At 35.3% G+C, this 12,141-nt stretch overlaps 1 pseudogene; it reads right to left on the bottom strand.

Annotated features, from left to right (window-relative positions):
- Window positions 1-12,141, bottom strand: part of LOC136833740 (potassium voltage-gated channel subfamily KQT member 1-like) — a 708,908-nt pseudogene that overhangs the window by 137,893 nt on the left and 558,874 nt on the right.

Below are 12,141 nucleotides of genomic sequence, written 5' to 3'. Positions count from 1 at the left end.
CTGACAAACCAAAGTCTCTTGACTCAGAGGGACTACAACTGAACTCGTGGTACTAACATTTAAAGCAACCTAAACAACGATTTCTGTTGAACCAGAAAACAATCATTATTATCTTTGCGGGAGGAATGACATACTTTGATGATTTACTTTGAAATGGTCCAGGTCATTTAATGCCAAGACCAAGGAAAAATACACACAGTGTGTGTGTGGAATTGCAACAATAACGCAGACGTGTCAGGACAGCAAAATACATTCCGAACCTCTCCCAGGTTATTTTTTTAGCTGTCTGACTGGACTGATTAACTTCTGCAAGGAAACCCCCTTGATGGAAACGAAGTAAAACATTGTGCCACGGTAAAAATGAAGAATGATTTTAAAACAGAATGACTTATAAATGAAGGCAACACTTACCTATTACTATTAACAAGATTTTCGAGGGCATGATTTGAATCCGTATGCCTATTTTTGATGGAAGGCGAGTGCGCATTTCTATGACGTCGTATAGTTGGCAATCTCGTAACAAATGAAGCATTGTGCTTGAAGCTGCAAAAAGAATTTCATGATAATTATTTGTCATTAATGAAATAACAATAGGACTTTGTTAGTTAATGATGGCAAACAGTACTTTGTTTCCATAGTTATGGATGAAAAATGAAGAGATATCCAAAGTCACAAATATTCTTGGTAGCCGTAACTTGCCCCAATCTCCTGTTCCAAATACTGTACAGTATAACTAGATACATTTACCATATGTACACATACATAAATACTAGATAGTTGAAATGAGGCCCTAAGACTTTAAATAATGAAGTATTTTCCTTACAGCAACTTTCATGTACATATATCCCACAAAATTAAACTAAAGCTTGCAGTGCAAGCAATAGTGACTTAAAGGGTAAGGGATAGTTAGAGATATTGGGATTGATAAAGCAAAGCAACTCTACAGCCTTCATTATGATTTCCAAATAAAGAGAAAACAGACATAACTGGAGAATTTTGCATCCACGTCATACAAGGTTGTATTCTAAAAACAGCCTCTGTTGTCCAAAAGGGTTAATGAAGACCAAAAATAAAGATAAGGAAAAAATGAGTTATCTCCTACATTAGACTCTTATCCCATGCATTTAGGACAAACAGTTTTCTTCCAATAGCATGTCTATCATGAAAATAACTGATGTACCTGTAAAATAACTTAGTATTAGGTCCAAACTTAAACCAGACCCTTTCACTTGTAAAATAAAAGTCAAGTTAACAAAAACAAGATTAGTGACTCATAAAGTGATTAAACGATTAACTGACAGTGATGTAAATTAAACTGAGCACACAAAGAAGTTCTCAGAAAATGAACAAACAAATAAAGTATCTCAAAGAATCTGAGTTTCATTTCTGTTGTGAATGCCTTTGAGATGTTGATATTCTGACAAATTTACGTTTAGGACGTGAAGCATGCCTGTAAAATTAGTAAAAGATGATTTTGGTGACGGAAAGGCAAAAGGTGGTGCAAATAAGCGGCCCTAATTGACATGCTTCTCTAACACAGCAGCCAAATCCATAAGAGAAAGAAAGAACTAGGAAAATCATGTCGCTAAACGCATTCTGGAGCAAACACAGCATGAACTTCTTGGATGGAGGGAGGGTACATGAAAACTCCTGAAAACTGTAATAACAAACTGGTTAATGGTTAGTAATTTCCACATCAGAGAAATCTCTCCAGTTCTTGTTCGATATGGTCAGTTAATTCGAGAATTGGGTACAGTATGCTGTATCCACTTAAAAGCTTCCTATCAACAGAAAAAATTGAAAATATAGTACAGTACTATATCAAGTCGTCGCACGGGCTGCTGATGGAAAATGCTGACAAAAAATAAGGTTGCGACTGAAGGTGTTTCAGATTAAGATGCCCTGCGTAAGAAGACTGAATATCCTCAAATCACAGAACTGTACTTTTATAAGCTCATGAAATGTGTATTGATATACAGCATAGACTGCTACTGCTATTGCAAAGTATGCTGTATACAAGTTTACGGTTTTGATATTGACACTGTTACTTAAAATAAAAAAAAAATACTAAAAAATGACCAAACCTTCTAATAATATACAAGCCGATGAAAATTTATTTTCTTCCCAAAAAGAGAAAAACTCCAAAGACTCATTGAGCAGTCTTGTGGCACCTCCTCAGAAATGATTACTGTCTAATGATTTGAGGATATTTCACAGACCCTCACTTCCCATATCACAGGGGTTCATCTTGAGCAAAAACACTTTCAATTGCATGGGAAGAAAGCTTTGGGATGAGACAGGAACCTGATGAACATCAAGGCAAAGGAATATATGTAAAAAAACCAATTCTGTAAGGCTCAGAAAAGCTATTAAGAATCTTTCAACTGAAAAATATACAAAACGTTCACATACAAATTCTTTCCTTAAAAAACAATTTTTTTTTTTCATAACAGCAGTTACAAATTTTAATAAAGGCCAGATAATAGTTGAAGGTAAAAAGGTTTCAATGGTAAATCTTATCAAAAAAAGCCTACTGTTCAATCAGGTCACAAATCTCGTCACACAAAATTATGTACATGGGGATACAAGATAAAGACAGAGGTATTCATTTCTTAAAACTGTTAAAAGTAAACATTTCCATATTGTATGAAACTCAAACAAAACTATACCAACTTCCAATTTTATACTGTATATATCTGACAAAATTTAAATCTTCATGTATAAAATACAGACTTGTACGGCAAAAAGTACGGAAATGTGATAAATAAATTTTAGAAAAGAAAGCTGCAAATCATAACAAAAGAGATAGTAAGACTGACAGCACTATAAGATATAAAGATAAAAATTTTCCACAAAACTTTACATGATCTGCTGGTCAGGAATATGCTAGATAAACTCAAACCAAGTGTTGATTTTATGCTCAGTAATATAATTAGAATCAGTTCTCTGTGAAGTGAAACAATAAGAGTAAAGTGAATTCAATAATAATTACTGTTTAGAGAGAGAGAGAAAAAAAATCAAAACAGAGTCTATACCATCAGACAATACCTCTGCCTGTCCCCAAGGCCAAATATGTTGGAAACAAGATGAAAAACAGGTCAAATGTAATGAGCTTTCAAAGCAAGCAACTCAATCAATATCCAATATTTGGCATAAAAATGCCATTTGCCTTACATTCTTCCGGGAGACAGCCTGATCGAACTCAGTTGTCTCCTGTGAAGTTTGGAAAAAAATAACAGAAATTAACCCAGTGATGTTCATAAACCGCAACTGGGATCCTTCTTCTAAGGAGACTTAACCTCAGTAATCAAATAACATGAACAGCTGATAGTTACAAAAACCATTCAGTACCTAAAATCTAGCTAAGTAACAATAAAATACAAAAACTATTTAGCACCTAAGATATAACTAACACTAACCCTCTGTTGTGATAAGGTAAAAGGACATAGAATTTGACAGGTCAAAACTCCATATTTTCTTAATGCTTTGGACGTTTTGGGTGAACTACACTCTAAACATCTTCTCTATATTGTCTTTTTACTTGAAGTTCTGTACAGTTTCTGCTTTCAGTGGTCATCCTGACCAAAGACCATTGTAAGGCAATGTGGTTAAGGATGCAAAAGCTAAGATAGTGCTGTCTACCTGTAATATCCAAAATTAAGATAAAACTGAGTTCTGTTTTGTGCATTTTCATGATCTTTGATCAGTCCGACTATTATGGGGACCTGATGGAGATCCACGATAACCATGAGTATACAAAACTATTCTCGAGCACCCAGAGGTGTTAGAGTGCACAGAAGATAGAATTTGGCTGTAGATACGAGCATATCCGCATAAGTGGTAACAATAATTACACATTATTAAACAACAGCATCTCAACAAATGTCTACAATTTCAGGTCTGGCAAGTGACAACATTAACAAACTGTTTCAATAAACCACTAATTTCCATATATAAAAAATATCTCAGTAGTATGAAAACTGTTCTAAATATTTTGAAAATATACACTATTCTGCCATGTCTGGTTCGTTTGAACATGGTGCTCACTGAAAACATTACCCAAGCAGCTACATTTGGTCACAGATGAACGGGAGAAGGACTACTCAAGACTCAGAGACTAACCTAAAAACGTCGGAACATTTTTTTATAGCCTGAATACATGGCAAGTAGACCAGTACTGTAAATTTCTAAAGGTAGAGCACACGCTTCAGTGAGGGGACATTTTTGTCAGTCGTTTAGCGTGACGAAATGATGCACATGATATTTTTCCATCTCCTACACAGCATGCGTCTTTGATTAATATATAATTACTGACTCATACAGGATTAAGAAATACCGATAAGTATTTTTGTTATATTCTCCAAACTTTTAAAATCTAACCGTTCTCCGTGATGTCCAGAAGTGTTACTTTTGTGTAAGTGAAATCACAGCTGGCGATGTTCAGATTATATTCTTTACACTGTATGAACACTTTCTTTCATGAATCATTTTCACTGTCGTCATTATTAATTTGAAATAACTAGTTATTTATAGCTTGAAGGTAAGACACAAATAATTCTACGCGTAGAATAAAAAATTTTACTAATATAGCAGTACTATGCAATGAACAATTAAAAATGTAAAGTACTGGTATCTGTACATGTTTACTTTCAGCCAAGAATTTATATATTGTGAAAGTATTCATATCTTCAGAATATTGTAAAACACTATTTACAAAAGTACATATCCTTTACAAAAATGACAAAAACAATTAAATACATTTGATCATCTTAATAAAAATGTTTTTAAAAGACTAATGTTCTATTTTCAAATTTCCAAAAGTGAAAGGAGGCCAAGAACCTGAATGTAAGTGTAAACTAGCGTACATTTTTCATAATACTATTTTATACTTAACACATTCTTGTATATACGTCGCAACCTTTGTTTAATTGCCAACAATATTTATACCCTGGATTCATCGATTTGGACAAATAAAATCTTAACATATCTTACTTTATAAGTTTGTGCTATAACTTTTAAGACTTCTTTTTCTTTCATATTCAGTAAAATGACTTTCAAATGTCCCTTAAATTCCTGATGTGGATGCTGCACTTCTTGCCGTGCTAACTTGAAGAAGTACTCAAAGTACAGTTACAATTCTAAGACACAGTACAAATAATTTCGGAAGCAATGCAACAAGAAAACGTTAAGTAAAATCGTAATATTCATTTATACAAATTAAGAAATTTCTTTAGACAAGACTAAAACATGTCATCATCCAAGAGGAAAATAAAAGGAACATCACAAACAAGAGGTAGGAACAAAGACATAAACTGTATAACTAATAAAAGAATAACAAGCTTGAATAGAGACAGAGAACAACGTCGAATAGAAGGACTTCAGCATTAAACTCGAATAATCATAATAATGTTTGCTTGTGCCACCAAAGAAGAAGGATCAAATTAGCATAAGGATCCCGTCTCATAGAACAGATCTTTTCTTTTTTTCTAACAATGAAATGACCTTGATATAAACCGTTAATGACTATCACTGTACCAATATTGGTCTGCCTACAACGATTAGCATCATGCACAGCAGGCTATGAGAGAAAAATGGTTAAGTATAAAGCCTTCATCTTAATCAGTAATGACTAAATAATAAATGATATGCAGAAATGTACACACAACTATAATCCATGTCAACTAGAATAATATCTTGTTGTCAATGAAAACTGCTCATAATTCATTGCATATAAAACACTCAAAAATAATCCAGTGTAATAAAAGTAAGTTGAAATGACAAAAGAAATTAATTAACAAGACCAGTTTCTATATAAAACACTTCCGCCTGTAATTCTCAGAGAACAAACCTAGTAATATAAGCAACTAAACAGAATGTAACCCTATGAGTGACAAAAAGTATAATAGCATGAATGTGAACAGTCAGGAAACGACTAAGCCTTACTAACATTACTTGTTGCTCTTTGACTAATCTCAATCATAACAGCTTCAGTTGGAAGCTGTGTACAATATCATGACACTCTCAGGGTTAATCATGCTGAGAATATAACAAAAATGTTTGATAAAGCATGCATAATGCAAATTTTGTATATAAATGTAGTCAAAAAGAATGTCTAAAAATCCAAAATGTTGAATATTCCCATTCAAATGATACCGCGATATTCTGCACTTGCAAGTCACATAGTTAGACTAGCTTCCATTGATATAGAAAAAAATATGTTACTCGTAACATGAACCTGTTTGAGGAGAGGCAATGGTAATCTATTCATCTTTTTATCTGATTATTAAATCGAACCCACAGGTGAACAAAAAGTTGGAAGATAACGAGGAAAGAGGACTAATAAAGCAACAGAATTCTGAACTCCTAATAACCCTCACTCGCAGAGATAAGACCTGAACAACTGGTCCATGGATTTGCACGGGGCTCTACCACCAATTCTAGCAGTTCTCATGAAGAATATAATCTTTCTAAGGAAGCCACATATTTTGATGGAGCGACTGTAACCTAACTGATTTATTACACCGAATAACTGATTATTTACTACAGCAAATTCTACTCTTCATCAAGACCAAAAGTGTCGCACTCCGTAGAAACAGAATCTTCTCAAATGGTACATATAGGATAAGTATTTCATCTTTATCCATTCTGGCTTATTTTTATTCCCTAAGCAGTGTACTAAAAAGGAAACTTTGGAACCAAGAGGGAAAAATGCGGCTATTAAAGAACCTGAAATGTCTTGTTACCATTATCTCATGCACATTCATTTACGACAGTCAACAGTGGTTTCCCGACCCACTTGAGCAGTTCATGAGAAGAGTCCATAACATAACTAATAAACAGGAGAGGAATGCTAACAAAGAAAAATGGAAATAGAAATAGTTGAAACCAATGCTTCAGTTCAGGTAAAAATAGATAGTGGTGAGGGAAAAATTCAGTGGGTACCACTACAATTAACCCGCAAATGTCAGGTGGTGAGGTTATTTTAGAATTTTAACCTACAATACTGACCCCAGATAACAAAGGTGTTTCCAGTGTGTCCTCATAATTAGTAGATGTGCGGCTTTTATCGTAGCCTTCAGGATTTTGAGTTCCTGGCTTAGCAAAGATAAAAGCACCGTCAGGAAAGTGGCCATGAGGATGCTGTGAGAGAAGTCTAGGACCTCAAAATCAAAACTCTGCACTGAATGTGTCACAAAAGATACTCTTGAGTACAAAATATAAACTGAATATGGGATTCTTAATGCCGGATGTGTACAAGAACAGCAAATGGGAAAGAGAGGGAGGAGGGGCACGATGTTTGAGGGAAGGACAGGCCTTTCAAGAGGCTACAATTTGGACCCACTGAGCAGTGAAGCAGCGACTGCGAAGGACAGCAATATAAGAGTACCAACAACCTTGGTGAACTGGAAAGTTATTTCTAGATTACTAGTAAGACAAGAGTATTCAATTAGCAACCCAAGAAAACATTTAGGATGTATAAAAATGCCTGTGTTACACTAAGCAGCAGAAACATGGACACATACAAAAAAGAAAAGAAGGATTGTAGTTACGTATGTAGCAGGATGAAGATATGTAGGAAGACTCGTGAACCATGAGAAGGGGTACGGAAGAAGACCTGGCGCAGATGAAAGTTCAGGCACAGAGTAAGCATGAAGAAGACAGTGGAGAGAAATCATTTCATGTCTAACCTCATTCAGGGAAAATCGAACGTATAAACAAATGACGACGATGATGATGATAATGACTGAGCTCCTTTCTCTTATCAGCATTTAAAGAAAGCTGGGATGGAATCCCAGAGAACTTGAGGTAATTTAATGAACGAAAATGTAAAACCATATTTAGTCATTTGAGAGTTTCTAGCTATTTCACTTCATGTTTACTGAGTATGTACGCATTTAACATAAATTTTCCATTTGTTCTTGATGATATAAATGCGAAACAAAAACAAGGTAAATCAGAAAAGAAAATCGGAAAGTAATAATTTAAGAGTTTTAACAGGTGAATGAGTATTGTTCATTTTCATATAGCAACCATGAAGTAATTCACTTTACACGAATCGTGTCGGCAGAACCTGGAAATTCATATTGCTGCGCGGTATGTTTTGTTAAAATGTAATGTTAAAGAAGCTATGATAGTAAGGCCCCAGGACACTGTGAAAAAGAGAGAATAATTCAATTAAATGTGTAATACAAGAAAATCAAAACAAGTCATGAAAACTACATAACATAATCAGGAAGACCATTCCATAACTACACAGTACAATCAAGATTTTATTACCAGACACCTCAACAAAATATTCTTGCAGATGCTCTGCAAAATCAGGAGCATACACTAGTTATTAAGCACCAATTAATGGAAGTTTGGAAGTTCCCTGTTCCAAATAAAGCCTGTGGCAATGGCCAAATAAGATATCTTCCACTGATGGCCTAAGTCGTGATTCTCATTGCTAGGAAGAACAAAACCACCCACCTACAACATCCTGTCTAAAATAAGAAATGATCTAACGCGGGCCCAGCAGGGTGCTAGCCGAGGACGATACCAACCAGTCCAATGAAGAATCAGGAGAGGGAGAAAGGCATAATAAAACCATCCACATAAAATAAGATTAAGGTGGTGGTTTCAGGGCCAGATTTACCGTCTTCTCAAGGGAATTAAAAAATTGAGGGTAAAAGCAACTCTGAACAAAGTGCTGTGCAATTTTTCCAACTGGACATATACTGATTTGCCATTTCCATCATAACGACGCAGCTACCAAAGATACCAATAAACTAAGGATACTTTCACCCGGGCACTTTTTCTAGTATCTTTCTGGATCTTACCGCTAAAGTTGAGTGAAACAGCTGGCACTGGTGGTAAATTTAAGTTATTCGTATCAATCACCTCGCAGCCAAAGATCGGTACCTTCATCAGCTTAGGAGAAATAGGGGAAATAAGGAAACCTGTCCAGTATCCTCAACTGACAACAATATAAGTTAAATCAGCAGGATGGAAGCACGGTGATCTACTAGTAGTAGAATTACATAGTATAATACAATACTGTTATATTCTAGGACTGAATGAATACTTTAGTGACTGGTTTAAAAACAAACTTCAGGTTTAAGAATTAGGCTGTCTATGGTATCTTTCAGCTTCACAGACAGGTAGCACAACACACAGAAAGCTGGTTAAGTATATCTTAGTTTTACCAGACCACTGAGGAGCTGATTAACAGCTCTCAGCTTAGGAAGAAATAAAGAAACCTAGACTTATTTTCCGTGGCAAAAGAACCAGTTGGTTAAATCAACAGGACCTACAACTTATTGTGGAATCCAAACCACAGTATAGCGAGAAATGAATTTCTATCACCAGAAATAAATTGCTCTAACTCTTCATCAGCCAGCCGGTTTAAAAAAACTCCGGCCCATCGAATTAGTGTCAGTCCGACAGCTCTACCGACTCACCCAACAAAGAGCTTCACAGAAATCTGGTAGCGTCCTATACGCATAAAGTTTCCGCTGATGGCGGGGAAGCTATGGATGTTGCTTGGATATCGACAAATATGTCTACTCCATGAATGAAGTAAAATGCTTATTAATGGTAGATAACTATCTGCCTGATGGGGAAGCAAGAGCACCAATTGGTGCCCTTACTGGAAAGAAAACTGATCGTGAGACACTGCCTTTACAAGCACGGACATAAACAAAGGCAAGAACATCTAACAGCAATAGACCTAGTACAATAAAAAAAATGTAATCGGGCTTCCTAGACAACCCGAGGCATTGGAATATTGATAAAATTTCAGAAAAATTTTGCCATGCTGATCAGTAAAACCTTACTGATCAGCAAAGATGACAAAAATTGCCTTGGGTGCAAAGGTGCTATTTTTGTGTTTTCTCCAGACAGACAAACAAATATAGTTATCATTGTTCGAGATGCCATGGATTCTAAAGTATAAACAGCAAATATAATATCTGTTGAGAATGTGTGAAAGAAGACTTCGTAGTAGTAAAATTAATCAAATGATAAATAGCAAGACTTTCAACATTGTAAAAAACCATTAATTACACCTGTACAATACTGAATGGAAAATAGGGGTAGCCTCCTGAAACAACAGAATGAGGAATTCTATCTTAAACTAATTTCTAGAAATAAGTGTTTCATCATCATCATCATCATCATCATCATCATCGCCTTCACTGCTGAGTGATACAGTACATAGGGCCTCTGTTTAATTCGTCTCTGTCATATTCCGCGGCACTCACGTCTTTCCGGTTCTTGGTGCACCAACGAAGGCAGGGGTGTCTCTCTAGGTCTGTCCCATCATCTTAAGAGAGGACAGAAATGAAATGAAGCAAAGTATCTGGAATTACAAGTAAGAAAACAAAACTGACAGAAAATGACCAGGCCAGAAGGGAGCTATTGTTATATGCTTGTCCACTAAGCAACACTAGCTCATACCCAAGATTGTGGACGCCACAGTACAGAAGCTGGATGAGAACACGGTTTATAGGTCACTACCTGGCATACCCAAGATATGGGACATTAAAGATGACATGACGGCCACATTTAACCTCAGATTTCCTCAACGGTAATTCGGAAGAAAACCTAGCTCTGTGCATCTGAGATGAAGCGAACATGTCATTTTTTAAATGAACTGACATTAGAAGTAGCATATTCAAAGTACTAGCTTCTGAGAAAATGGAAACTTACCTCGACCATCCAAAGGAAATGACAGCGTATTGAGTCAAGTAGCTAGAAAAATCATGTCCACAGTAACCACATAGGGCAGAAATATCGTAATAACCTTCACTGAATCCAAGCTGAATATTAAAGCTAAATGACTGAATGCAAGTGTACGGGAAAACTCTGCTCAAGAACTCTACAGTCCCACCCTGGTGTAATATTGTTCTGAAATGAAGGTATGTGATTCATTATCATACGTAACACACAATTCCAGCGTTTTAAGCTCTACCAAATCTCGATTGCCTGGGTCCAATAAACTATTAATATCAGTAGAATTGTGCAAGATGGTGAAAAAGTTTCACAGAAAGGCATTTGAATGAAAACAAGACTACTTATGAAGCTTAGTATAAATTAACAAAAAACATGAATTGGACAACAACAAAAATGACTACATTCCTAAGAAAAATAAGTAAGAGACCAGACAAGATAGCAGAACACTGGGGGATTTTTTAAATAATGATAACAGCTGGCTGATAAATGTTACCTAGTGCTGAGATCAAAATGGCCGACAGAAAAGTTAGATTTCCCTCACAGACAAAAGTAAACTTGTAAGAAGGGTTAGCCCAAAAAGGTTTTCAGACACTCAAAACCCTAAGGAAAGAAAAGAAAATCAGAAAACAAAATTAAAGTAGATCTCCACCATGAAACCATGAAACGTCAAAAGAGATTAATACAAATATCATAATTGTGGAGAGCCATCAACAACAAACGAAATCACTCCTAAATATTCAAGATGGGAAGTGTTTTTTTTTAAATTGAAAAGAACAAACTACAGTGACGAAAAGAATTATTAACAAAAAGTAGATTGACACAGCGACAGAATTTTCTTAGAATAATTTCCATGGATAAGATCTTTCCTTTTTACGTCTTTCAATGAATTTTTCCCTTTAAATTGCTTCAAAGATTCTCCATTTTAACACACAAATCCTTAGTGTTACCTCTGTCCTTCAAGATGCATGTAAAAGAATTCCATCCTAATAAAGAAAACTGATATTGTCTAACATCAAATTAAATTTCCCCCTCAGCAAAAAAAAAAAAAAAAAAAAAAAAAAAAATTTTGGACAGCCAAAATCATTCTTAACCAATCTGTATGTTCATGCAAAAGAAATATCGCATTTAACCGACAATACTGTAGAACTTGTCAGCAAAGAGATGACATGGAATAAACATGACTGCATAATATAAATTCTTCATCAGCTATCTAAGCATCAACCCACGATGCAGAGAAACACAAGAGGTAAAACTACTTGGGTCTATGCTTCTAACTGTTACTACATCTTTTCTTGAGAAACACTAAGCAAGTGCAGCACAGCACTTGCTGCTTCAGTCTTTGTAATTTACTGTAAATAAGCAGAAAATCTTTGCAGGAGCATCATTATATTCAACATTTAAATGTGAGTGCAACAATAGCAGCCAAAA

Source organism: Macrobrachium rosenbergii, chromosome 52, assembly GCF_040412425.1.
Source record: "Macrobrachium rosenbergii isolate ZJJX-2024 chromosome 52, ASM4041242v1, whole genome shotgun sequence".
Lineage (NCBI taxonomy): Eukaryota > Metazoa > Arthropoda > Malacostraca > Decapoda > Palaemonidae > Macrobrachium > Macrobrachium rosenbergii.
The sequence above is the reverse complement of the archived record's forward strand: the minus strand, read 5'-3'. Positions and strand labels throughout refer to the sequence as shown.